The sequence below is a fragment of the Macaca fascicularis genome, chromosome 2 (assembly GCF_037993035.2).
Source record: "Macaca fascicularis isolate 582-1 chromosome 2, T2T-MFA8v1.1".
NCBI lineage: Eukaryota > Metazoa > Chordata > Mammalia > Primates > Cercopithecidae > Macaca > Macaca fascicularis.
In genome coordinates, this window is record NC_088376.1 from 106021238 (window position 1) to 106045900 (window position 24663).

The 24663-nt window shown below is 44.8% G+C and overlaps 1 long non-coding RNA gene across 1 annotated transcript; it reads left to right on the plus strand.

Annotated features, from left to right (window-relative positions):
* The first annotated feature begins 23840 nt into the window (after positions 1 to 23840).
* Positions 23841 to 24421, plus strand: LOC135969520 (uncharacterized). The gene is made up of 2 exons (XR_010584781.1): positions 23841 to 24085; positions 24240 to 24421. It is a non-coding gene; the product is annotated as an uncharacterized lncRNA (long non-coding RNA).
* Positions 24422 to 24663: the final 242 nt, after the last annotated feature.

The window sequence follows — 24663 nt, forward strand, 5'->3', positions numbered from 1 at the left end:
AACAGAGTAAATTAGGCCTTTGACATTTGGAAAAAGACTCTCAGGTAACAGAGTAAATGGTTCAGACTCTGTGGCCAGAAGTCTCCTGGTCTCTGACATCCAGGCTGTTTCTGCTCACCTGGTCCCTCTTTTTAATAAACTTGTGCTCCATAGAAACAGGGACAGTCTTGATAAACTGTGGCCAAGCAAATGGAGCGAAAGACAGGTCCAGCAGAAGTTGGTGGCCACAAATTCAGCCGCCCCTGCAGACAAAGTCCTTAGGTAGTTGGGCTGATGTGACCGTTCTGCTTACCCCATGGGCAGCCTCTGCACGGGGTTCATGGGAGTTCTGGAGCCCTGTGTCCACTTTAGGGTATAGGACCCTCACCCCTCCACCAAGGCTTCCCATGCAAGTCAAACTCAAATGCCCACCAATTACGGCCACTGTCACTCCCAGCTCTGGTATGCTAGGTGATCTTGAGTAAGTTACTTAAGTTCTCCATCCCTCTGTTTTCTTAACTGTAAGATGAGCAGGATAATAGCATAAGTGACCTCATGGGGTTGTGATGGGATACAATGAGACAATACAGGCAAGGCGCTTTTACAGGTAGGGCACCAAGTCTCAGAGGGGATCAGTAACTTTGCCTGAGGTCACAGGGTTTGGAGACAAGTGTCAGGGTTTGTACTCACATAACCCTGACTTCAAAATGTATTATCTGAGTCATTCCACACCTCCTCCCTAAACCACACTTGGCCTGAATTACGTGTAACACCTGCTCAGATGGTTTGGTGATTAAACCACAGCCTTGGAGGCAGGAGCTGGGAAGCTGGACCATTCTCATTCATGACTCCCCGGGATGGGTCTTTTCCATCATTTACAGTTCTAGTTGGTGGCCCAGTGTGGAGGACCAGAGATGTCACATTAAGGGAACCAAAAAGTGAGAACAAAACTAGAAGAGGAGATGGGATCTTCAGGGCCTGGCAGGAAAGGACACATTCCAGCAGAGACATTCCTGTGTTTTTGGCCTGGCCTTTCACCTCTCTCCCAGGAAAGCTGGCCCCAGGCACAGTGACACGTGTGAGGAGACTCCTAGGAAAGTCACTCCCTGTGACCGAGCCACCTCCCTGGGCTAGTCCTTGCACCTGTCATCTCATGCACTCTCTACAGGAACTAATGATGATGATTATGCACTTTATAGGGAGGTCACTGAAGCCCATTAAAGTGAAACAAGTTGCTCCAAGCCACACGGCGGAGGGAGATTCAACCCCGAGTCTGGGGTTCAAAGTCTCTGCATTTTCTATGACAGATCCCTTCGTGATAGCAATGACGCTGCTCATATAATAGATAATATGTGATGAGGCACTTGCCACGACAAGCTTCTTCCAGGGACAAACCCAGGGACAATAACCTATGGGTTATTGTCTTTTTATTTTCATTTATTTATTTTTAAATTTTAATTTAATTTCTTTCTTTCTTTTTTTTTTTTTTTTTTTTGAGATGGTGTTTTGCCCTGTCACCCAGACTGGAGTGCAGTGTCACAACCTCTGCTCACCGCAACCTCTGCCTCCCAGGTTCAAGCAATTCTCCTGTCTCAGCCTCCCAAGTGGTTGGGACTATAGGCACACATCACCATGCCCAGCTAAATTTTGTATTTTTAGTAGAGATGGGGTTTCACCATATTGGTTAGGCTGGCCTCGAACTCCTGACCTCAGGTGATCCACCTGCCTCTGCCTCCCAAACTGCTGGGATTATAAGCTTGAGCCACTGCGCCTGGACATGTTGTCTTTGTAGACTCTTGTCCCTGAGAGGGACAAGAGGAAACCGATGGGGCTGGGCTTCTAGGAGAAAAGAGGATATGAAAGCACAGGAGAGAGAGAGAGAGAGACAGATAAGTTGAGGAAGAAGAGAAAGGCAAGGAGAAAGAAGAAAATTGGGGAAACAGAGGGAATATATAGACCGTGGGAATGAATGAGGGACAGCTAGAGCCTAACACAGCCTGCTTGCAAAGCAGCAATATGGGCCTCTGTACCTGACACCCGCCCTGTTCCTGCACCCAATGCTCCAGGAGCTTAGCGGTCATCCCCGGAGAGAAGGTAATCTCCCATCCTGGGAAGTCACTGGGCTGGCTCCCGGGGCTCACTGGAACATTAACAGCCACAGACAGACACACACACTTGACCTAGGCTTCCCAGTATATTACTTTAGTCACTGGCAACTGGAGTGCAAAACCTGCTTACAATCCCTGAAATTGTGTGAGAGAAGGAAATGTGGCAGCTCGTGAGATGAATATTAGGAAAAACATGAGAGAATTTCTCAGAGTCCAAGATTACCATTTCGTGGGGTTTTTTTTGTTTGTTTTTTGGTTTTTGTTTGTTTGTTTTGTTTTGTTTTGTTTTGTTTGACATGGAGTCTCGCTCTGTCACCCAGGCTGGAGTGCAGTGGTGCGATCCCGGCTCACTGCAAGCTCTGCCTCCTGGGTTCAAGCAATTCTACTGCCTCAGTCTCTGGAGTAGCTGGGATTACAGGCGTGTGCCACCGCGCCTGACTAATTTTTGCATTTTTAGTAGAGACAGGGTTTCACATATTGGCCAGGCTGGTCACAAACTCCTGACCTCAGGTGATCTACCCACCTCGGCCTCCCAAAGTGCTGGGATTATAGACATGAGCCACCCCTCCTGATTGTCATTTCCTTTTAAAGATACTGGCCAGGGGGGTCCTTTGACATCATCATCTTCATTATGGAGATTAAGGAGCCAGAAGGTGAAGGAACCAGAAAGTTACTGGGCTGGGCCTCTGGTCTCATTGAGGGTTTGAGAATGAGGGGAGAGGCGTAGCCACAGGCATGTCCTTTATGTTCTTGCCAGTCATGTCTAGGCCCTGGTTTTCCTTACTTGCCAAATGGGAATAATAATGCCTTGCTTCCCTTTTTTACAGGGGGTTGTGAAAAAAATAAGTCAACGAATGTGGAACACTCTGAATTCATTAAAAAAGGCATTATCATTGTCAATATGCTGACAAGTTAAACACATGCATCTTAAGGCCAAGTCAGATTCCGAAAGCAGAGCTTTCTTTATTTGCAGTTTCAAAGAGCAGAAATAGCAAGACCTTTCTCCCTCTATCCTAAAATGTTTCCAGAATGTTCTAACGAGCATGAGCCAATGATGAGCATCAGTTGTTTTTGTCTGCTCAACATATGTTCTCCTTGTTTTCTATAACAGCAGTTCATTTTACATTAGAATACGCTTTCAACGTAGGTAGAAATGTTAGCCCAGTCCCACCCCAACCCGTAACTCCAAGCAGATCCTCTCTTCCCACGAATTTCAATCTTGGTGGAGCCACAAAAGGATAAAAGTCAATTGACCCTGATACATGCCTTTCTCTGGGGTTACTTGTGTGTCCTTTCTTGCATTTCTCTTTTGCTCGAGTCAGTTGAGATCTGGTTAATTTCTGTTGCTTGCAGTCAGAAATTCCAACCTGAGGGGCCTACTTTGTCCTTCCCCTAAGGACTCAGAGATGGGGACGCTCAGGAGAGAAAAAGGAACCGTGGAAAAATTTCCCAGATGATAGGGAGATTTAGGGTCAGGGAGACGGAGCAGCCCAGTGCAGAAGTAGATCAGATTAGATCAGAACCCAGGAGAGAACCTGTCAACACTGGCTGATGTGGTGGGGACATAATACACTCAAACAGACTATAGGGATTGGGGTCTTCTTCCTAGCCCCTACCTTGAGCCCTCCTCTCTGTGACACCAAGCTAGGCCCTATCATACCTAGCTTTGATAGGGCTCCTGTATTTCCCTCTGGCTCACATTTCTATATTTGATCTTGATTAGGGCAATGAAAGGCTCTGGGATCGGCTTGTCCAACTCCCTCATTGTCTTCAGATAAAGAAAGTGAGGACCAAAGACGATAGGAGTCTTTTGGTCCTTTTTAAGCTTGCTCTTTGTTTCTATCTGAGCTTATCCCACAAACAGCTTAAGAACCCCGAAGAGCTCCTTCTAGGGAGGGTCAGACACTGGCAGGACCTCACCACCACCACTTGGACCCAGATGGAGACCAGGAATGGTCTCTACAGTGGCCTAGCTTAAGAGTGAAGTCCCAGAGGGGCCTGCAGGATTGGCAAGGTCAGCGGTCATTCCCACTAGCTGTACTTTTGGCAGATCAGCTTTTCGCTGGGCATGGGTCAGGCCTTCTCAAAGTGCTCCTCAAGATGAGGCTCAGAGGCAACATAAATCATGAAAGGGCCAGCCGTGGGCTCTTCACACTATCCCTACCATCTTGCTAAAGGTTGAAGGGCAGCACAGCCATACCTCATACCTGGTAGCTTATTTTTGGCTGATGAGAGGCCCCACATACTCAGGCTCCTGAGCAGAGACGTGGGACTTAGGGAGGAAGAACTGTTCACTGGCAATGATGAGTGACAAGTGGTCCCTTTATGGCCCGGAAAGGTCTTTTGGACACTCATGCAGAGCACCAAGGAGATGGAACTCAGCCACCTAACTTGCCCAATTCTGGACTCCTCCCACCTGCCCCAGCCAGGACCAGGGATGGAACAGGGAAGCAGGGAGGAAAGGCCTTCAACCCAGAATGCTCTAGGAGGGGACACTGCAACTCAGACATGATGCATCCTCTCTGTGAAATAGGGAAAGTCAGAGAACCAGACCTAGAGTCAAGCACTGTCAAAAGTTTATGATCCCAGTTTCCCAGGGAGCCACAGCCCTGCTTAGTTTTGGGGCCCTGCAGGTTCTGCTGCTCCCAGTGAACCAATCCTCTCTCTCCTGGGGGCCTGGGCCACATCCTAGAGGAAGCCGATGTGATTGGCTCAGCTCCAATGACCTTCACATCTCATGGGTCAAGTACAAACAATGGACGAGCTTCCTTGGGTTACCCTTCACCCAGCCAGTGTCATCACTGAGGAAGGTCAGGACAGGCTGGCAGGTGTCACAACTGACAAGTCTGGTCACACCCTAGGAGCTGGCCAAGACTCACATTCAGCACTCACAGCCATAGTCCAAGCAAACTGGGGAGCAGGTGACCTCACTCACGTGGCACGGGGCTTGGTGACCCCTGCCAGGCCCCCCCAGTAGTTCCCCATTCGATCACCTTTGGCCATGTTAAGAGGACATTGTTAGTCCTGATATTTTTCTTGCTTGTCCTTTGTCGGGGGTGATAAAAATGCCCTAAGAAACTTCACATTAACAGAGTTGTATTCTAAGGTTTAAACAAACAAAAAGGATAAACAGGTTTGTGGGCTGGAGAGCTTCAGATTTATAATAGCAATGCCATTTGTTTGCCACAGGAATGTCAGTGATAAAGATCTTTTAAATGGCTGTGTGTTGTTTGTTATTCTAGGTAGAACTACTCAGCTGGATGATGAAAATGGTGAAAACACACTGAAACATGACCAAGCAGACCTTGAAGTGTACAATACATCAGGACATTTTGGGATCATCTAATAAACGGCAGTGCAGTTCCCAACCCCAAACAGAAGAGCATGTGAAGCCTCAGCAACCTGATCAGGCCACGTAGGAACTGACTGTGGTGGCACCATGCATGTAACTGGCCTCAACCGAGTGATCACCCCGTATCCTGTCCTCATTCAGGAAATGTCTCCATCTGCCTTCAGTGCTAAGTTGACTTCAATTTCCCTGCCCATTGTCGCTTTAACCAAGCAGGAGGAGGCACTGCTCCACCACCCTCCTGCCCCAGGATCTAGACATAGATGCTGCTCTACTCTCTCTAACTGCATGAGATAGGGCAGGTTATGGGACCTCTCTGTGCTTCAGTTTCCTCCTAGGTCAAATGGAAGTGAAGCACCACCTTATAAGGGTGTTGTGAACTTTAGCATCAGTCATGGAGTAAGTGTTCTTAATAATTTGCTACTTTATTAATAGTATAATTATCATGGCATTTTCTTAGCTCCTCCAGAGATGAACTCTTCACCCTCATTGCTATCTGCATGTCTGAGATGGCCTAGAACATACTGATTGATTCATTCATTAATTGAGTTTATCAAATATTTACCAAGTGCTAACTATGTGCTATGCCCTGGGGTCATAATGATGTTATATCCGAGAGATGTTCAATGGTCTTTGTATCCATTTCTTTGGCATTCTAGTGTGGCTTCCTGATTGTCTACTCTTAGTGGTACTGATGCAGACTGACAGCTATCACCAGCTGGGCGCCTACCGTAAACCAAGTAATTTATATACACGGTATCCAATTAGTTCCTTACACCACCCTAAGAGCTATGTATTGCTGCCTTCACTTTCAGCCAAGAAAACTGAGGCATAGAGAGGTTAAGTAACTCGTTCACATTCCTTCAGTGAGATAGTGTCAGCACCAGGATTTGAACAGACATCTGTTTGAGTCCTAACCTCTCCACCATGCTCTGGGAGGCCAAGGGAAGGTGGGAACCCCCTCCCTGTTCTGGTGGGCCATCTTCCCTGGGCACAGCAAGACACTCCCTTAGTTTTATCCCTGAGAAGCTGAAAACCCTTCAGCAGCTTCTATTTCCGCGAGCACAAAAATCATCCTGTGACCAGGGGTGTCAGCAGCCATGTCTTTTCATGGGGCTGTGTGCATTCACATTTTCTTTGGAGTTGCTTCAAGGAAAATATTAGCCCATGAACTAAACAACTGTTCAGAGACACAATCCAAGCATTCCAGGAATGTTGGAGAGTGAAAATGGCTCATGAGGGTCCAGGCTTCAGGCACAGACCTGGGGACAAAGCAAATACCATCCCCATTCTTGAGCTCACAGATAGCTGTTCTGGTAGCAGGTCATCTGGGGGCATCTTATGGCAAAGGAAGTCAGAAGGGTGTTCTTTTTCTTCTTTCCTTATTTTTTCCTCCCAGCATTATTAAGGTATAATTGACAAATGCAAATTATATATGTTACAGTATACAGTGTGATGTCTTAATATATGTATACATTTGTGAAATGATTAAATCATTCTGATTAACTTAACCATCACCTCACATATTTATCATTTTTTATGGTAAGAACATTTAAGATCTAATCTCTTAGCTATTTTAAGTACACATACATTATTAGCTATAATCACCATGCTGTGCAATAGATCTCCAGAACTTGTTCATCCTGTCTAATTGAAACTTCATACCCATTACCCAACCTCTCCCCACTTCCTCTCAGTCCCTGACAACCACCGTTCTACTCTACTTTTATAAGTTCAACTGTTTTAGATTCCACATGTAAGTGAGATCATGCAGTATATGTCTTTCTGGTTGGTTTTTTCACTCAGCAAAATGTCCTCCAGGTTCATCCATGTTGGTGCAAATGAGATGATTTCCTTCTTTTTTAAGGCTGCCTTGGATGTTGTAAATAATGCTGTAATGAACACGGGAGTACAGATATCTTTTCAACATCCTGATTTTATTTCTTTTGGATACATACCCAGAAGTGAGATTGCTGCATCATATGGTAGTTCTACTTTTTATTTTTTAAAATACCGTTTTCCATTACAGCAATTTACATTCCCACTGAGAGTGTACAAGAATCCCCTTTTCTCTACATCCTTACGAACACTTTTATTTTATCTTTTTGATAATAGCCATCCTAACAGGTGTGAAGTGATGCCTCATTGTGGTTTTAATTTGCATTGCTCTGATGATTAATAATGTTAAGCATTTTTTCCATATACTTGTTGGCCATTTATATGTATTTTAAGAAATGTCTATTCAGGTCCTTTGCCCCTTTTTCAATTGGGCTATTACTTTTTTCTGCTATTGAGTTGTTTGAATTCCTTATATATTTTGGATATTAATCCCTTATGAGATACATGGTTTGCAAATGTTTTCTCCCATTCCCTAGAAAGAAAGAAAGAAAGAAAGAGAGAGAGAGAGAGAAAGAAAGAAAAAAGAAAGAAAGAAAGAAAGAGAGAGAAAGGCAAAGAAAGAAAGATTACTGATTTTGATTTTGAAATGTTAATTTTGTATCCTGCAACTTTACTGAATTTATCAGTTCTAATAGTTTTTTGTGACGTCTTCAGGGTTTTTTAATAGATGGTGTCACCTGCAAGCACAGACAATTTTGCTTCTTCCTTTCCAATTTGAATGCCTTTTATTTCTTTTTCTTTCTAATTGCTCTGGCTAGGACTTCCAGTACTTTACCAAATAGAAGTGGTGAGAGTGGACATCCTTATCTTGTTTCCAATCTTAGAGGAAAAACTTTCAACTTTTTACCATTGAGTATAATATTAACTGTGGACTTGTCACATAGGGCATTTACTATGTTGAGGTACATATTTTCTATGTATAATTTGTTGAGAGTTTTAATCATGAAAAGATGTTAAATTTTGCCAAATGCTTTTGCTGCATTTATTGAGATGCAGAAAATCATATTATTTTAATTCTTCATTCTGTTAATGAGGTGGGTCATTTATTAATTAGTGTATGTTAACCCATCCTTACATTCCAGGGATAAATACCACTTGATTACGGTGTATGATCCTTTAACATGCTGTTGAATTTCATTTGCTAGTATTTTGTTGAGGATTTTTGTTTCTATGTTCAGCAGATATATTGGCCTGTAATTTTCTTTTCCTGTAGTACCCTTGTCTGGCTTAGTATTAGAGTACCAAACCAAATCAACTCAGGCACAGAGAAAAAGCATGGAATTGTGGCCCAGGAACCACCATACTTGCCTCTATCTAGCTGGCAAAGGCCTCTACTCACTCTTGAAAATGCACTTGGTTTTGTCAAATTCAGAAGGCCCATATATAACCATCCCTTCCCATTAGTTCTCTTCAGACCATCAGCTCACACACAATGAGATGAAGTTCTAGGGTACCCAGCATAGTCCCAGGGTTTGTGGGGGAGACAGAAGTCCACTATGGGAGCTCATAGCCTGCAAGGTAAACTAACTTATTTGTCTATTCTCTTTGTCCTTTGCGCATTGGACTACATCAATGACATCCGTTACATAATTTTCAAAATGTAACCAGTGTTGAAAACCTGCCTGTCTTTTAAACCAGCAAATCCAATTCCAGGAATTTAGCTTAAGGAAATTATAAAAAAAAATATGAGCCAACTTAGCTAAAAGAAGGTTCAGGTATTTTTTTAATAGTAGAAAAGGATTGGAAACAAACCAGATAACCAACAATAAGAGACAGGTTATTAAAAGATGGGTATACCACACAATGGAATGACATTTGTCCATTAAGGCAATTTTAAAAGTATATGTATTAGAAGAGAGTCTTGATGTTTTAGGTGAAAGGAGCAGTTATAAGATATCATATTATGTAATCCACCTGCGTGTCTGTGTGTGCCCACAGGTGTGTGCACATCTCTTTGCCTATTGATATCTACACATGACATAATGGTTTGTTTTTCATTGTCTTTGTAAGAGCTGTGCCAGGGTCCCCTTGTTCACCACTGGAAGAGTGAATCACCACTTCCAAGGGTGCTAGAGGAGTCTTTTGTCTTTTAAAAGTTGTGTTGATGGAGGTTTGAAAGTGAGAATAGCTTATCCCCACAAGATGTTTCCATTCAAGTGGAGGCAGCACCCCTGATATGGCACTTCTGGACTCTCTCCATCCTCTTCAGTCCCCCTGCCCTGGAGGGAGAGGTTATTCTGATTTTGAGTTTGGGAGGAGAAGCTGGACAGCACAGCCCAGACCTTCTTGGGTCTACTCACCCATGTTGTACGTCTCATAGGTACAAGACTCTTGGTCCAACTGTGCCACATTTGGGTGGGTGAGATGCCTAATTCTGGGGTTCAGCACTTGGAAGGACATGTAGCCAATGACGAGCCTTTCTCCAGCATCTGCTTTATCTGTATAAGTGACATTCTGACTTTCATCTGCCATATTACTCTTTTGTTTTATTTCTTAATTGGTTCAGAATTCAAGTGAGAAAGTGAGAAAGGGGATGCCATTCACTGGGCCCCCTTCAAACACCTTAACATTCAGGGTCCTCTCTTGGAGGCAACACTATACTGCAAGAAAGGAAGTGGAATCAACTCATTTTGTTTCAAGGCTTGAAAGCTAAGCTGACTGATCACTGGGGGCTTATCCATGGTGAGGTGAAGGAAACTGAGAACTGGACATCTGAAGGATTCTGACTGTGCACTGCAAGAGCAGGTGGAGTTGTGTGGGGTTGGCCATGCATGGGACTCTGAATAGTGACCTTGAGATCCTAGCTTTGGGTGCCCTTGACCATCATGCACTGGAGGAATTTGGGTAACTTGAGCAGGCTGTACAAGGAGTGAGATCATCAAGGGGTACTCCTCAGCCATATCTATCTGACCACAAAAGTTCGTCTTTCATCTGTGATGTGGGATGGTCACTAAAGGCAAGAGAAGCTTGCTGTAGTCAAATATTAAGTGTCAGAGCTCTCCCCACTTAAGAATGGAAGTTGTACCATTTTTGTACAAACTCAGGGTCAGTTTCTGGGCCATTCAGGGATCTGGGGTTGCCCCAAGAAAGAGATGTCATTCTTCCTTTTAATCCAGGACTCACTCCTTGAAACTTTTCTCTGTCTGCATGCACTTCCTTAATAATATTGTGGCTTTAAATACCAATATTTTGGTTCTGAAACTCATATTTGTATCTCTAGCCTCAGCCTCTTCCCGAACCCCAGACTGCCTCTTGACATCCAATTTGGCTATATATCATCTCAAACTTAAAATTTTAAAACCAGCTTCTAATCTGTCTGCTCAAGCCCCACCTTCACAGTCTTTCTCATCTCAGAAAATGGCAGCTCCATTCCCTGGATGCCTCGGGGTAATCTTGGAGTCACCTCTGACCTTTCTTCCCTGTCTCACATTTCTACTAGGAAATCCCATCAGTTCCACCTTCAAATATATCAAGACTCCATCTCATCTTGCACCTGTAATGTCCTCCTGGTCCAAGTAATCATTGTCTCTCACCTGGATTATTGCAATAGCCTCTTAATGGGCCCTCCTGTTCCTGCCTTTTCCTGCCTGTAGTTTATTCTTAGGGTTAAGTCATGTTACTGCTGTGCTATAATACTCCAATGGTTCCCCATCATGATCAGAGAAAAGTCAAATCCTTCTACCACCCCTCAAGGCCCTAGACAGTCAGACTTTGTTACCTCCCTATCTCATCTCCAACTCCCTCCTACCACTGACAGGCTCTCTTCCAGCCACCCTGATCTCCCTGTGCTTCCAAGGACACGCCAGGGCATTTGAATGTGCTGTCCCTTCTGCTGGAACCATCTTCTCTCCATCTCCAGATGCTTCAATGCTTTCTCTCCTTCAGGCCATTGCTTTCAGGCTTTTGCTGACCACTCATCTTAAAGTGAAGCCTGCTCGGCACTCCCAAAGCCCTTCCCCTGCTGTGATATTTGTATTGCACTTATCCCCAGCTGTTTTGCTATATTTCTTACTCGTTTGTCGTCTGTCTCCTTCAACTAAGATAAAAATGTCAGCTGGGCAAGGACAGGACTTTTTATTCACTCTCCCTGCTATATTCTCTGCAGCTGGAAGAGCGCCTGATGCAAAATAAGTGCTCAATAAATATCTGTTGAGTGAGTGAATGAATCTAAAAAGCGGATGACTGAGATAGTTTCAATTTGACTTGGAAAAATAAAAAAGCATGACTACTATGCACAAAAATGTCATAGAGGAGTTCACACCAAATACACAGAAAAAATATGGCTGTATTAACATTAAAATGTCACAGTGGTTTTCACTGGGTGAGGAGGTACAGTGGATTCTCTCTTTGTTTCTATCCATCTATTGCTTCTAATTAATATACAATAAATATATTGTTTGTGTAATGAAGCAAAAGTAGAGGAATATATTTTTTAAAACTGTGGCTTGCTATAAACCAGGGGGCCCCAATCCCCAAGCCACGGACTGAGAGCAGTCCATGGGCTATTAGGAACCAGGCCACACAGCAGGAGGTGAGTGGTGGGCCAGTGAGCATTGCTGCCTGAGCTCTGCCTCCTGTCAGATCAGCAGTGGCATTAGATTCTCATAGGAGCACAAACCCTATGGTGAACTGCACAGGCGAAGGATCTAGGTTGCACACTCCTTATGAGAATCTAATGCCTGATGATCTGAGGTGGAACAGTTTCATCCCAAAACCATCCCCCCTCCACACCCAACCCCCAGTCCATGGAAAAATTGTCTTTCACGAAACCGGTCCCTGGTGCCAAAAACGTTGGGGACTGCTGCTGTAAACTATAAGGTTGTCAGAGGCAAGGATTGTGTGTAGGCATAGGGTCACTTTTAAATCCCCAAAACTGAAAATTTCCATAGCCTAAGATGTTTTATCTCTGGCAGGGCACTAGTCCCCTACACACAGAGTTGTTCTTTATGTACCAACTGGAACAGCCTTGAATTGCACATGAGAAGGAAGCACCAGAGTGTGTGGACCAGTGCATCAGTAAGGCTGCTGTCATCAAGAAAGGAAGACGCACGAAGACTCAGGCAATCAATGCCACCTTGCTTGGTATCCTGGTCAGCATAGACCCCTGCATAAACAATCATCACTTTCATGGAGCTTTGCGGCTGACAGAGGATCTTTCCATGCATCAGTCCTTGCAACAGCTTTGTATATTGCCTTTTATTCCCTTCCCCAAGGAGGCTTATAGGGATTACATTTGTCCAAGATCTGATAGCCAACTTCCTTCTGTCTGCATTCCTACTGCAATACCACCTGCTTCCATGGTAAACACATTTCCAGAGACAGCCAGGAAGAAACAAGGAGTTGGGTCAGCAACCTTCCCTAAAAGGAGTAGCATTTGGGGTGCATCAAATAGCTAAACCCTTGGGGTGCTTAGGGGAAACCGAGGTGGAAAATTGCGGTAAGGGTTTGTCTAGGAAAGATGATGCAATGACTCTATTATCTTAGGGGCATGGGAGTTCCTCTTAGGGAGGGAACTATCTTTGTTTGGAAAAAAAAAAAAGGCCTTTAGTATTAATAAATGTGTGGGATAGAAAATGAGGCCTTGAAGTTGAAGCTACTCTGCCATGAAGAATGGGGGACTATTTTCGAGCTTCTAAGGGATTCTAGAGAGAGAAGAAAGGCGAGAAGAGAAAGGAGCAGGGAGAGGCAAAGGTGGAGAGAGGCTGGAAGAATGGTGGGGAGACACTAGTGGGGACCACTTTGTGGATATAAATCCTTTTCCTCTAATCCAGTGTTTTTGCTTGAGTTAAAAGCAGAGTTACTAAGGGCAAAGAACAACAAACTTGTTCCCTCCCTGATTTCCTGCCTTTCTTGGGGAAAAGACTTAATGGACCCTTTTTCTTTTCTTTTATAGACAGTGCCACATGATCTGTCACACAGAGCCTCTGATCGTTTTTGCACTCGGGGCAGATTTTCAGACATCAAAGAACTTGAAGAATTCAGTACACGTGTTTAAGGTAGCATTGGGGTTTATCTGTCAGTCTCCTGTGAGTTTGGTCAGCATGGGTCAGCGTCCTTATGTGCTCCCTATTTGTTCTCATAGCCTGGTATCTGCCGACACTAGACATAAGCTAAGATTTTCCACTGTAAGCGTTTTCCTCTTCCTAGGGCTGGGCTTGGGCATGAGGTGACACAGAGCTCCGACTGTAAGAGAAGAAACACAAGGTCCAGTTTTTCGTATGGGACATCCCCAGGAAGCAAGACCAGAGGCATCCTCCCCTCACCATTCTCATTTTACTCTCTCCTTGTCACCACCTACTGAAAGGAGCCTGGAAGAAGGGCCTGTACCCAAAACAGAAAGCAGCCCTACTCCAAAAGGAGCCCTGGGGCCATGCTGGGGGAGACTACAACATAGCCTTTACAGCCTACCTAACGCTGTTGCGGTCATTACATTAGCCAAGGAAGTTCTCATCATGCCCATGTGGAAGTGAAGATTGGAGGATCACAGAGGTTCAGAAACTTCGTCAAGAGCATCAAGTAAGAGGCAGAGTCAGGAGTTGAACCCAGGTTTTATGGGTAGAATAGGGGGGTTCCAAGATTTGGCTTTTTTTTTTCCTTCTTTTTAGCGTCACCTTTGCTCTGTGGATGCTCCAAGTGCTGGTTTCTCTCACTTTGTCCCTGACTCCTGAGCTCTGTTCTTTGTTTCTTTGACCTGCTCAGTGCCCAACTGGCTGGTTCCCTGGTGGCCTCAGGGCTAGGAGCCTCTGCAGGGCTGGGATTCTGACTGTGAGATCTGCAGCCACAGCTCCTTAGACTCCTTTTTTTGTGTGTGGGGGGTGAGGTGGGGGAGATGGGAACTTACTGTGTTGCCCAGGCTGGAGTGCAGTGGCATGATCTCAGCTCATTGCAACCTCTGCCTCCCAGGTTCAAGCGATTCTCCCACCTCAGCCTCCTGAGTAGGTGGGAATATAGGCGCCTGCCACCACGTCAGGCTAATTTTTGTATTTTTAATAGAAATAGGGTGTCACCATGTTGGCCAGGCTGGTCTCCAACTCCTGACCTCAGGTGATCTATTTGCCTCGGCCTCCCAAAGTGCTGGGATTATAAGAGTGAGCCACGGTGCCTGGCCTCCTTAGACTCCTTAGCACTGGTCCCTCCTTTGTCCCTTCAGGGTGGTTACTGCTTCCTGCCATTGCTAGTCCCTGGCCAACTCTGTCCTCAAGGTAGGTTTCCTTCATCCTGCCCAGCCCCTGGTTAAGTCCCTTTCCTAAATTACTCTTCACTCTACCACTTTGAATGTACCCTCTGCTCCCGTGGGGCCCTTGGCTGATAAACCCAGCATGACACATGGGCAAAAATGCAGCTGCCCTGGATCCTCTGCCTCCTCTGGTGGCCCCGGGACTGCTGAGAAATCTGAGTTCCAGAAGCACAGTTTGTAACCACTGACCTGCCTGCCTGGCAATAGAACCACTGTGCCACTGTCAGGCTGGCTGCCAGTTCAGAGGTGCTGCCCTTCAGTGGGGCCCGAAGGGCTTGAGACCTGTGTCCCTCCCTCTTTTCCTCCCTGTCTATTCTAAAGGTGTTGACACCACCAGCTTCCCAGAACTTCAGGGGCACATCCCACACATTCCTGGAGACAACTGCTCTTCCAGGGTCTCATTTTCCTCTTACCCTCACACTTTTTTGATCTGAGGAAGATCTAGGAGGAGCCAAGTTGTGAGGAAGGAAGAGAGGTTTCAAGAACTGGGCCTTGTCTTGCTGTAAGTGACTTGCCCTGCAGCTGCCCCATGGTATTCGTTCCCTAGGCATAGGTGTAGGGGCTGGTCGGTGGTCCCCATGTGCCAGTCAGCACCCCAGGAACAGGTGCTCTGCCATCCTGTTCCTCCCTCCAAGAGGTCTGAACACTTGCTGTGCTGAGTAGAAGCCACCGGTTCAGTCACTTGTACCCTGTCCTTTGCAGGAAGCCTGAAGGCTCTGGGTGTGTTTACACACAGGCGTGCACGCTCTCAAACACACAGACACATCCTAAGCAGAGGAGCAAAAGGGTGGCCCTGAGCAGATAAGAAGTCACTTTCTCAAAGTCGCATTCCTCCTCCTGCAGGCCAGGAGCCTGAAGCATCTCAGGCTGGGGGTGCCTAGAAGCCGAAGGCACCAGGGAGGCTGGCCCACCACCCTGGCCAAGCTTTGCTTCCACAGTAGTCAGTGCATCTGAGGGACAGCCTCACAGCAGGTGCCCCAGAATGGGGGTAAATTCCCTCAAAGAGGAGAACCCACCGACTAGCTAGTACATATCCCCCACTGTTTGCAAAGCTGCATTTCCCAGAACGAATCCACAAACTGGCATCTAAATTTGACCATCTGTCTCCAGTGATTTTGATTCCCATCAATCAGGCCCTCAAAGCCTTATTCAATAATAATAACTTCTTAAGACGTGTTTGAATGTCTATCCATGCATGCATTCATTCTGCAATGAATTGCTGACTATTATGAGGCACATGGTGTAGCCTGGGAGGCAGAGACTGAGGAGCAAAAACAGCCCAAGCTCACCAGAAGCGGACATTCTAGGGGAGGGCACAGGGCACCACACAGGCCCCTCTAACAAGCCTGGTGCGGGGAGATGCTGAGAGGCGCCACGATCCTTGTAGTTGTGTGTCTGCACATGTGAACACGGAGCTTCCTGAGAAGCCTGCCCACCCCTCCACATGCCCCTCCCCACCTTTGTTTCCCATGACAGCCTATCCCCACGTTCCAATCTCCCCCAGTACACACACAACATTTTGTCTCCTCTCTCCTCTCACCCTGCTCCCACCCATCTTTCCCTATGTTATCCCATCCCTTCAAACCAACAGGAATTCTCCCCTGTTGGAGGCAAGAAGGAGACAGCTGTCCCAAAAGACAAGGAACCAAACTAGAATGAAACCAGAATCATGTCAAGCAATTCCCAGGGGAGGGGGAAAGGCCACAGATGATAATGAAAATGTTGCTTGCTGCCATGACAACCGCAATCATTCAGCCACAGTACCAAGGCTTTGGAGGCAACAATATCAATTGAATGTTTATTTCCTCAGCACGACTAGCATCCCTAAGGAGGTGGAAGCCAAAAAGGAGATATCTTGGGGACTCCACCTGTCACCTGCTGGACAACTGAAGTGCCTGGCAAGGATTGGCTCTTCTTTTTCCAATCTGCCATTAACTATGACATCACTTTCAACTTGGCCTATGTCTAACTCTTCATCTGTATCGAGTTTGGCTACGGGCATTGGGAGTCCACTGGGACTTCTCCCAGGTGAGGAGGCTGGGCCACAGGCTGGGGTGAGTGGCCTCTGCCTCAAGGCAGAGGCAGAGCTACGGCCAGCATTAGGTGGCTTCCGGTCCCATCAAGGCTCCATGCAAGCAAATTATTTTGGGGATGAGAAGATGGGAGGCTGAAATCTAGTTAACAAAACAGGAAGCAACCTCAATGTTAAGAAAAAAGCCTAAAACCAACAATGGGAACCAGAATAATTATCAGGAACCCTGTAGCTGAAGGTTTACCAGGAGGCCAAGCTAAGCAAAGGTGGTGGTTGGGGGGGCGTCATTTGCATTTTCGTCGTCGGCACTTTATGAATACGAACACTAACGTTCTATTATGACTTTCCTCAAGCTGCAATGTGAGCTAAGCCAGCCGGCCTCAGAGTCTCAGGACTGTGCTGTTTCTGAAGGAGGTGACTGCCATCTCCAGGGAAGCTGCCACCTCCTCCAAGGCCATCGGCAGGGGTGGGCTGCACAGCACAGAAATCAGGTGATGGAGGCATCTGACAGACTACCTGATCTTCCATCAGGCAGAGTTAGAATGATGGTGAGGCTGAAGAGTGAATCAGCACTGTCCTCCATACTATATTCCACCCCTACTCCCCCTTCCCCTGGCATTATGCAGCCTTCAGGGGTCTCTACACTTCAATAGTAATATTGCCAAGTGCCAGAAATCTCAAACTGTGTGAGATATTAGTAGAAGTATGAAAATATTGCCTGGTGTGTGTGGCTGTCGTAAGCAAACTCCTTTAGGAGCATCCATCTGTGCTGGGGCATTTTGGAGCGGGAAGGAGGTTGTTAGAAATAGACGGGTGCTGCCGCTGCCCATTCTGTAAAATATGTGCATGGTTCAGAGCCAGGCGGACATTTGCGAATCCCAGTCCTCTATTGGTTAAAAGGAACGCCATGCCTGATTTGTGTATGGATCAAAGCAAAGCTACTTGTCTCTACTGGATATTTCCTTCACACTTACTGGCATTGTTCAGCAGGGAAAGGTGAAACAAAGGCTGAATTTATTCACAGACAGGAGCTTCAAAGTCACAACATCAAGGAAACAGATCAAAACTTCAAAAACAGCTCTGATCTAAGTTCTCAAACATTTCATATTTTCAAAAAAAAATCACAAAAAAGAATGAATTATCCAAAAAGAATAAATCTACTTTTATTTCCATTTAAATGCCTCAAAGCAAAAGGTCCAAGGGTTCTGACTCTTTTCTCGCTGCTGTCAGGCACACTGAGAGCCCCTCATATTCTCCCCCTCTTATTCCTCTGTTTTGGGGTAAAAGTCTGCTTGCCAAGCTGGTGGAGGCTGGCACTGCATTTATCAATGTGACAGTTGCCACAGCATGGTTATTGCTTCAGAATGAAAGAAGTTGAACATTGACGTCCAAATATCTCACAGATTTGCCACACTACCACATGGATCTAAAAACAAACAAATATGATAAAAACTGGCTTTAAAACAAATGTCATTGGAAAAGTTTAGCAGGTTCTTTAAAAGTTACACATATATACCAACCATATGGTTCAGCCATTCCATTCCTAGGTATTTACCCAAGAAAAACAAAGCATATGTCCATACTAAAACTTTTACATGAATATATACAGCAGCTTTATTTGTAATAGCCAAAAACTGGAAAAATTCAAATGTCCATCAGTAATGAATAAATAAATATGGTAAAAACGAAATGAATAAACAACTCGAGGTACATTCATACAATGGAATGCTACTTGGCAATGAAAAAGGGAGAAACTACTGATATTTTAAAAATGCATAAATTAGAATAATTATGCTGAGTGAAAAAAAAGCTGGACAAAAAAGAGTAATATCGCATGATTCCACTTATATAAAACTTAAGAAAATGCAAACTGACCTGTTATGGCTAAAAGTAGATCAGTGGTTGCCTTGGGAGATGGGGCAAGGGAGCCAGGAGGAGAGACTGCAAAGGGGCATGAGGAACCCTTGGAGGTGATGGATATGTTCATTCTCTTGAATTTGGTGATGGTTTCATGTGTATATACATATGTCAAAAGTTGTCAGTTGTGCACTTTAAATAGATGCAATTGTATCAATTAACCTCAATAAAGCTATTTTAAAAAATTAAAGAAAAAAATGCCATGATGCAGTAATAGAGATCAGATTTCTACCCCTGCCTTAAACAACTAGGAAACTAGGCATGGCATATGAAAACAACAATTTTCAACCTTGTTTAAGAGTCACAGCAAGATTGTGATCCCTGAAAGAAGGGAAATAAGTAAGGTGAACCCTACGATGACACCAGCTCATTGCCTAGAGAGAACCCCAGTGAAGTCCAGTGGTTTCACAAAATTGAGGAGAAAGGGTTCAGAGTTCTGCAGAACCAAGGCAGCAGGGCCTTGAAATTTGCAGGGCAAGGAACCAGAGAGGAGGGAGTTCTACATGCAGAGAGAAAACTCCAGAGATTGTCAGGTAAAAGCTCAAGTGTTTTATCTCTGATCAGTGCATGCATGTGAGAAAATTCTTCAAGGCAGGGAAAAGAACCACCTAAAAGGTGCAGATAGAACAATTCCTGGAGTCTTTACAGCGCCAGGAATAATTGCTGTTCTTACCAGCCAAAATACATGTATATACCAGCCACTTATTACATGAGTAGCATTTTGAGAAGGCTATTGGCTTAATAATAGGGCTAGCTTAGTCCTAGACTGGAGGTTTCCTGGACCTATGACACTGTGCACCAAAGAGTTGAAGAAACCAATGACTGACAGAAATTCTTGAGTTTGCAGGATGATGGATGAGAAAAGAAAAAACTTGGTGAAATGCTGAAACTCTTTCTGCTTTTGTAAGATAACAAGACTGGCTGAAATTGGCTGGAACCACTATGGTCAACTGGAGTCTGGGCAAAACAAGGTTACTGATGTCACAGTGTAAATTTCCACCACATGTTTCATACTCACTTCCCCCAAATTTACATGTACAATCCATAAAATAACATTTTTTAAAACTACACATGTCCAAAGACTTTCCAGACCTCCCTTTCCCTCCTAGCAATCACCTACTAATCCCAAAATCTATCCCCTAAACCTTTTCTAATAAAAATATTGCCTTAAAGCCAGCACAGGGAGACAGATTTGAGCTTGACTTCTGTCTTCTTGTTGGTTGACTCACAGGAAAGGCTTTTCTTTTCTGAAAAAAAAACTGATGACATGGTATTGGCTTCTGGTACACCAGGTAGTGAGCCCTTTTGCTTGATAACACTACCAGAACAAAATTTAAAAGCAAGTCCTGAAAGGAGCAAACTGTTTCCAAGTAACTGTGTACCAGAACAAAGCCCAACACTCTTCTGAGGAATAAAACAAAATCCAACACCCAACACGGTAAAATTCCCATTATCTGGCATCCAATAGAAAATGACCAGGCATACAAAAAAGCAGGAATATATGACTCGTAACCAGGAGGAAAAATAGAAGAAGTCCCAGCAATGGCAGAGATGATGGAAATAGCAAACAAGGACATTAAAATAGCTATTATAAATCTTATAAATATATGATGGGATACTCAAGGAAAACATGAACTCAATTCCGAGAGAAATAGAAGATATAAAAGAAAACCCAAATGAAACTTTCGGAGGTGGAGAATATAATATCTTCAAAAAAACAAATCTTGGACAAAAATCATTATCTCATTGATACTAGAACTCATTGTCAGGCTGTCAAATGATAATTGAATCATCACTTCCTTGGAGAAGCCTTGCTGGCTGGAACAAACCTAATATTCTGTGCTGTCACAGTGCTCCAGCCTCCTCTTCAAAGCACTTGTCATAGTCATAGTACTTCCATTATCTATGAAACCACCCAGCTCATGTCTGTTTTCCTCACTACACCACAAGATCTAGGAGAGCAAGAGCATGTTTTTGCCTACCTCTGTACCAGTGCCCAGCCAATGCCAAGTATGAAGTAAGCATTCCATAAATATATTTTGAATAAATGAATGGACTTCTATAATCAGCTTTGCAGTGGATTCATTTGGCAACTCTTGTTTAATGCATCACTCCTGACTTCTTCCTTCCTTCTTCATCAGCATAGTGATGCTGGTTGACCATGAGGTCCAGCTCTCATATGGCCTCATAAAATGGGCTTCCCACAGGCACTGTTGAATCCTGAATTAAGTGTGAATAGATGATTCACTGAGCGACCTGGAGCAAGTTGTTTAACCTCTCTGACCTTTGGGTTTTTCAGTTACTAAATAAGAATATTGAAACAGATTACCTCTAAGAACTCTCCCAGCTCTCATGGTCCAGGATGCTGGTTGTGGTCCAGTCTCCAAAAATGCTGCTCCTCCCAGCAGATCCTCACTTACCTCCTCATAGCCATACTCTTCCTGAATTGAACTGAGGCTTTCTGTGTGACCAATAGAGTATGGAGAAGAGAACAGTGAGTGGCTTCTGAAGGTAAGCCATAAAGGGCACGGTGGCTTCTGCTTTGGTCTTTTGGATTGCTTGCTCTAGGGGATGCCAGCCACTATGTCATGAGAACACTCAAGCCATCACAGGGAGAGGCTCTTGAAGAAAGTAATTAAGGTCTCCTGCTAATAGTGAACTATCTTGGAATTGGATCCTCTTGCTTCAGTCAGCCTTCAACTGGCTGTAATCCCAGCAAACATTTGACTTTAACCGCATGAGAGACCTGAGCCACAACCTCCCAGCCATACCACACCTGAATTCCTGATCCACAGACACTTTGAAAGACAATAATTGATTACTGTTCTTTTATTTATTTATATTTATTTTTATTTCTTAGAGACAGTCTCACATTGTCGCCCAGGGGAGTACAGTGGTGCAATCTCAGCTCGCTGCAACCTCCACCTCCTGGGTTCAAACAATTCTCGTGCCTCAACCTCCCAAGTAGCTGGGATTACAGGCTCACACCACACCTGGCTAATTTTTGTATTTTTGGTAGAGACGGAGTTTTGCCATATTGGCCAGGCTGGTCTCGAACTCCTGGCCTCAAGTGATCTGCCGCCTTGGTCTCCCAAAGTGCTGAGATTATGGGCATGAGCCACCAGGCCCAGTTGATTATTGTTATTTTAAACCACTGACTTGTGGAATAATTTGTCAGGCAATAATAGATAACTAATATTCTGGTACTGAAAGCGTACACTTCCTCATTCCTTGAAAACTTCTACCACAAAGAAAACACAAAAGCATTGTATAAGCTAAATCTCCAAAACAGAAATCTTTCCTAACTTGGTCACCAACTTGGATGCCTGGGATTTAACCTGAAAGTCTCAATACAAAAGCTGCCCTTTGTTTATCTGGCACCCAAAGACCTGATGACACCCCATCTCCATTCTGCTCCTCCCTCTTTTCCTTCTTCTTCTCGTCAGCCATGTTTCAGTCCAGTTTTAACAGTTCTACTCCCATTCTTCTGTTGATTTCCTAGGTGCCCTTGGGACATGTTTCCTGCTCTTCTGAATGAGCTTTCCAAATTCCATAATCAGTTTGAATTTATCACAAGCACTTGGCAGGTGCTGAACAAATATTATTTACTGCCTTGGTCTAGGTCCTCCAGATAGCAGAACCTGAGCAAGGATTGAGGTTCCAATTTGCTTAGAATGTGCAAGCCCAGAGCAATGAAGATGAGGGGGCAGAAAATGAGGCAAGAGAAGTCATGAGAAGTAATGCAATGCACTACTGCGATGACCTGTTTCACCATAAGCTTGGATGGGACACCAGGTTGCATGTTTACTTAGCATAAAGAGTTCTCTGAAAAGGCTGCAGGAAGGATTAATGACGCAGAGGCACCCACAAGACAGAGTAAGATGGGGGAAGTTATCTGCCCTGCTCCTGTCTGTCTTCTATCTCCTAGGTCAATGTCCACTCCCTGGGGAGTTACTAACCTTGCATTATCCAGCCCCTGATGACTGCCCAAGAAGCCAGATCCCATGTCCCATGATGAGGTGTTTCACCCAGTCCAAAAGTGGAGGGCATCCAGGAGTGAATGGGGCACCATCCAGAAGAAGGAATGAAGCCAGAGAGGGAACATAAGAGGATATATAAGGTATGTCCCCTTATAGTTATCCTCTTGATACTATTTCCAAATTCTCAGACACTAATTTGCTAGCAAGCACAACTACAGAAAGACCTGGATTCTTGTTGCCTTGACTGTACCCGTTCCTCAAATGTGTAACGTGGGTGGAAGATAAAGTGAGGCTGCATATTTTTATAAGCTGACCCTTGCAGGCTCCAAGACAGATGGACACTCTCAAATCTTGGCATGTAAAATGCAAGACTCACTCTTTCTTCAGGTGGCTGGAAGGGAGATCTTATCTGTCAGCTGAGGGGGTCTCTGAGACAGTAACATTCACCCAGCAGTTTAAGAAAAGTGTAATTTAATAGCGTAAAACCAAAGCTTTTGAGCAGTCACTGGGCCGATTTTGACAAAAAATTCCCCAAAGCTCTTGTTTTTTGCTAGGAAGAGAAATGTTTCCTCCCAAGAATTTTTCAAACCTTACTTACACTCAACTGTGGCAAAGTGGCCGTGCTCAACAGATGGCGGATGCAGGAGTCCCTCAGAATTCCAGTGTGCGGCCAGGCATGGTGGCTCACGCCTGTAATCCCAGCATCTTGCGAGGCTGAGGTGGTTGGATCACTTGAGGTGGAGTTCGAGACCATCCTGGGCAACATGGTGAAACCCCATCTCTAATAAAAAATACAAAAATTGGCCAGGCATGGTGGTGCACACCTGTAGTCCTAGCTACGTGGGAGGCTGAGGCGTGAGAATCGCTTGAACTCGGGAGGTGGAGGTTGTAGTGAGCCAAGATCATGCCACTGCACTTCAGTCTGAGTGACAGAGCAAGATTCTGTCTGAAAAAAAAAAGAATTCCAGTGTACCAAAAGGCCCAGTCCAGCCCTCATTTACAGAGGACGGTGGATGGGTGGGCGGATGCTTGGGTGGATGAATAGATGGGGTAGCTGCTTAGTTTTGGATATTCAGGAGGTATTGTCTTGGCACCCAATCCCCTTAAACAGGCAATCAAGAAAAAGCATCAGTGTGGGTTTTTACTGTCTTGAATCATTCTCTCTGACATGTATTTTTCTTGTCCCTGACACAGCTACCCCCTCCGATCCCCCACCCTTCTGGCTTGTTATCAGCTCCATGCTGTCTCTTTGCATTAAAGTGACAAGAAGCAGCACAAAGCTGACGACAGGAGGCCAGAGCTGTAATTTGCACTGACATTCACTGGCGTTATCCACTTATTGCCTGGTAAGCCAAATAGGAGATTTGTCTGATTTTGATCCCAGGAAGAGAAATGACAACCCTGCTCCACTCCTGCCATTCTAAACAAAGCACCAAGCTGGTCCTCAGGTCTGAGTTCTGGCTGGCAATGCCCCCTCACAAAATGTGAGTCTTCACTATCATTCCTCCTTTCCTCTTCTGGCTGAAATTTCCTTTCAGGCTGACATCCGGCAAACACTGGACTAGAGATTTTGGTTGCTGATGAGTGAGTATTACTGTCATTTTCTCGGCTAAGGACGGTACGGTTCTCAGGTCACCATGAGGCCTCAAAAAACTCTTTGGGGGAAGAGTCCTGACTTCCCCTTGGAAGTCAAACCCCAGCTGAAAAATACCTCAACAATTCTCTTTCTGCCTCTCAGACCCTGCCCAAGCTGTAAGAGAAACAAGGCTGAACAAGAGGCTCAAGAGAAGTGGCATCAAGGGAGTTAGCCTGTGAGAAGGGCTTGCTACGTAATTGGCAAGGCCCAGTACAAAATAAAAAAGTAAGACCCTTGTTCAAAAAAGGCGGGAAAAAGTGTCATTAAAAGCACTAAAATGTAAAGCTTTTGCCTTTCTTCTGTGATCTCTCTCTGACTTGTGACATTTTAAAATTTGTTTTGTAATGTTGTTCTTAGTAAAAATAATTTAAATTATTTGCATTAATTCTACCATTGGTCTATAATGCAATGCCAGTTTTAAATGCATGTATAAGAGTATCTAACTCAGATGCACCAAAACGGCACAATCTGTATCTTTTTTTTTTTTTTTTTTTGAGATGGAGTCTCGCTCTGTTGCCCAGGCTGG